At 52.6% G+C, this 3,893-nt stretch overlaps 1 pseudogene; it reads right to left on the reverse strand.

The window, feature by feature from the left end:
• The window catches only part of LOC106331026, a 22,861-nt pseudogene that overhangs the window by 4,085 nt on the left and 14,883 nt on the right, over window positions 1-3,893 (reverse strand).

Below are 3,893 nucleotides of genomic sequence, written 5' to 3' on the forward strand. Positions count from 1 at the left end.
GAATAGGAGGCCTGTCGGAAGGTTGGAGCGGTTGGTCGATGAGTCGCCCAGCGTCGTTCTCTCGGAAGCAAGCAGTAGAGGCTTTATCGCTCCTTTTGATCGTTGTGTCGCAGGGAGGATTCTGGAATATTTCCGCTTAAGGTCGATTAGTCGCGGATATTCTGATCCCGACTGACATATCTAGATTAACCGTTGGTTTATTCTGATTTTAAGAGGACCGACATCCGATTTAGACGAGAAGCTGAACCGTCGCGAGGGTCCGCTGGACATTTGGGAGAGTTTCGAGGCCCATTTAGGCCCGTTTAGACTTAATGACGACACCTCGAATACCCCCCCCCTTTTTTCTCTTTTAAATGCGCCGAGAAGTCGAAACGTCGCGAGGGTCCGCTGGATTTTTAGGGAGAGTTTCGAGGCCCATCTAGGCCCGAATAAACCTAATGATGATGCCTCGAGTTCCCCCTCTCTCTTCCTTATAAATACGCAGATCCCCTCTCATTTCTTCAAGTTTCCTCCGCGATCAAAGGTATTTTCTCTCTCTCCTTCTTTTATCTCTCTAAGTGTTATAGCCTTCATTCGACGCGTTCTTCGCCGCCTTGTTCTACCATGTCGTCGGCTCAGGGGTTATCGAGGCAGCAAAAGGGGAAATCAGTTGCGGCGGCATCAGCTCCGGCAAGGGTTCCTGACGGAGGTTGTATCGGGGATCTCGAGTCGACTCATCACCGGGCGATGATGGACACAGTCGATTTGTCTCGCTCCCAGAGGCTTTTGGTCGCAGATGCTACAAGGCTTGCGAGGGAAGGGAGCGAGAACGTCACTGTGAGGGATGCGACGGAGTGTGCGAGAGACGGACAGAGCGGGGCGGTGCCCGTTGACTCGATTACCTTGAGGGCTCGCACAGTGGAAGACGATCCTTCGGAAGACGACGATTCTGAAGCCGAGTTGTTTCCGACGACCTTCTATCCCGAAGGGATTTTCGAGGAGCTTCCACGACTAAATCCTGACTTATTGTGCCATGCTTTCGTGGCTGGTCAAGATTGGGACGGTGTGGAAGAGACTAAGTCGACCCTGAGGAGCGTGAAGAGGGTTCTTCGGGCCAAGAACGCTACAGGCGTGACCTTCCTCATTCCTACAAAGGAGCAAAGGCCTTGGTCTCCTCCGATCGGGTACCAAACAGTATACGAGTCTTATTTCCAGGATGACACTCTCTGTTGGTTCCCCATCCCGCGACTGATCACCGCGTACGCCAGGCGGCGAGATGTCGCGATTAGTCAGTTACTGAACGGCTCGCTGCGGCTAGCCGTCACTCTACCAGTTCTAGCGGAGGAGATTGACATGCCGATGAGCGTCAGGTCGTTCGAAGAGATGACCTCGATTACCGATATGAAGGACGGAACCTACTCGGTAAAGATGCGACCAAACTGCAACGTGTGCGCCGGTCATCCAAACAAAACGCAGAATTGGCAGCGCTCCTACTTCTTCATTAAGTCCGACGACTCGGCTTTCGAGGAGCCTCCTCGAGAAGACTATCGGGTCCTATGGAACCGTTCTTGTGGTAGAATATCTTGTCGAGAGCTACGTCTGATTTTGTTGATCTTAACGAAACTTTCTTTTTGTTGTGCTCGCAGTTGGCCATCCCACGTCTCCAGTCTATCCTGAGGATTTCCTGAAGAGCGTTCGAGCCGTTGCTTTGCTTCGGATCTACCGTTGGTCCGAGATTACCGTCGAGAAGATTCGCGAGCTTAAGGACCGGATCGCTCGAAGTGCGTTCTCTCGCCGTTTCTGGTTATTTTTTTGATCGCAAAGTTTATTTGTCGCGTCCTGACCTTTCTGCCTTATGTTTTCAGGAGAGTGGAGATCTGATCTTCCGACCGTTCTTCCTATTCGCACCAACCGACTAGACATCCAGAAGCAAGTTTCTGAAGCAAAGAGGATGGGAACTCTTCCCGATTTGAGCGCGATGTTAGCCGCCCAGCTGGGACTGGCCAGCGAGGAAGGACCCTCGACGACGGTTCCTCGAACTGATGAGGTTCCCCCTTCTTGCGCTAGAAACGCGGGGAAGGGTAAAAAAAGGAAGAGGGGCGGCTCGGGAGTCGAGGGGAGCGCCGAGGAGGCGAGCGACGTTCCTCCTTCTGGTGAACCCCAGAAGAAGAAGAAGAAGAAGAAGAAGAAGAAGAAGAGGACAAAGAAGCCCGTTGATGAGCAGTCGGGGAACCTCGAAGAACCGACTGAGATTGAGGGAGGTGATGTTCAAGAAGAAGAGCTTCAACCCGGAGAGGAGGCTTCTGAGGCTGAAATCTCGGGAGAACGGGACGACGCGGCGGAAGTTGGTGAAGGGGAGGAATCTGAAATTCCTCTTAACGCCGCCCGTCCGGACGGTTCTGAAGAAGACAGCGGAGAGTCGCTGCTTTTGATCAGGAGACGTAACGACGAGGTTGGCGATGAGGCGCGATCTCCTATTCTGGCGTCTTCTCGCGAGGGAACTTCGGTTCCCATTGGGGAAGGGGTTGCTCAGATCGGCACTTCTTCTCGCAGCTCCGTTATCTTGAGGAGGGTGCCCGGAGTCAACTTTCCAGACAAGGTTTCTTTCCACTATGAGGGACCGGCCCCTCTAGTGTACGTTTCCGAGAAGTGTGGAGAGTTCCTTCGCCAATTAAGGGGGAGGGTGAAACCTTTGCCCACTGTGAAGGACCTCATCTTTGGGGGTGAATACGAGGAAGCCGCGAGGGCCAAGCTGCTGGTAAATGGCTCGGTCCCTTCTCCTCTCTTTTTTTTGTTTCGTTCTTTAACTTTTTCTTACAATTTTCATCTCCTCGTTTGTTTAGGGGGATAGCGCGACGAACGTCGTGATCGATAAGTACAACGCTGCCCTGAAGGGAGATTTGGGCGAACTCGAGCTGGCTAAGAAGGAGCATGCGGAGAAAGAGGAAGCTTCTGCTCGCCAGCTGAATGCATCGAGGGCTGACGTCGAGAGGCTTAATGGGATGGTTGCTCGCATCATTGCTCGAAGAGATGAGCTCAAAGCCGAGTTGGAGGTATCCCGAGGAGTCGTTCGTGAGCTCGAGCGGAAGAACGCCAAACTTGAGAGCGAGAAGGTTTCGCTCGCTGCGTCTCATGAAAGAGAGATGAGGCGCCTTAGAGATTCCAGGATCCTGGAAGTGACGAGGGAAAGAGGAAGAGTTGAGGCCAAGATGGCTGCGAAAGCTAATCGTCGCTTCGCTAGGGTTTGCTCCCGAGAAGAGCGACGAGGTCCCTATGAGGAGGCCCGGTTGCTTCATAGCCAAGCCTTCGGAACCAGGAAATGCCTTGAGGCTTTGAAGAGGGCTGGAAGCGACATCTCGCAAGCTACTATCGAGATATTCGCCGAGCAAGAGAAGAAGTACGAGGAGGAAGCCGAGAAGCTTAGGGTGGGCGAGATACCCGAGGAAGGTCTCACACTCGTATTGGACTCTCAGTTTGTGGATGCTCGAATCTTGGCGAGTCTCGATCCGTATGGGTCCAACGCCTGCTTGATCGATCCGGAGACTGCAGTGAGTCTTCACGTTCCGCCTACTCATCCGATCGAAGAGCGGCGCGAAGACCCGACGCCTCTTCTCGAAGGTCCTTTGGCTGATCCAGAGATCGTCCCGAGATCAGACGAAGTGTATGTTTCTCCGGCTGCTCGTGAGTCAAGCGTCAGGGCTTCGGAGCTCTCCGTCCTCAACGATCGCGAGAGTGATCGGGAAGCTTAGTCTTTTTTGCTTGTTGTTTCTTTTGAGTCCCGGAGGACTTGTGTTGTTGCTTTTTAGACTTTTGCCTTTCGAGACTTCTACTTTGTTGTTTCTCTTTTGTTATTTCCAACTCTTCGAATCGTATTAACTGTTTGTCTTTTATTGTACTTGTCTATCAAATGCATG

This window comes from Brassica oleracea, chromosome C3 (assembly GCF_000695525.1).
Source record: "Brassica oleracea var. oleracea cultivar TO1000 chromosome C3, BOL, whole genome shotgun sequence".
Lineage (NCBI taxonomy): Eukaryota > Viridiplantae > Streptophyta > Magnoliopsida > Brassicales > Brassicaceae > Brassica > Brassica oleracea.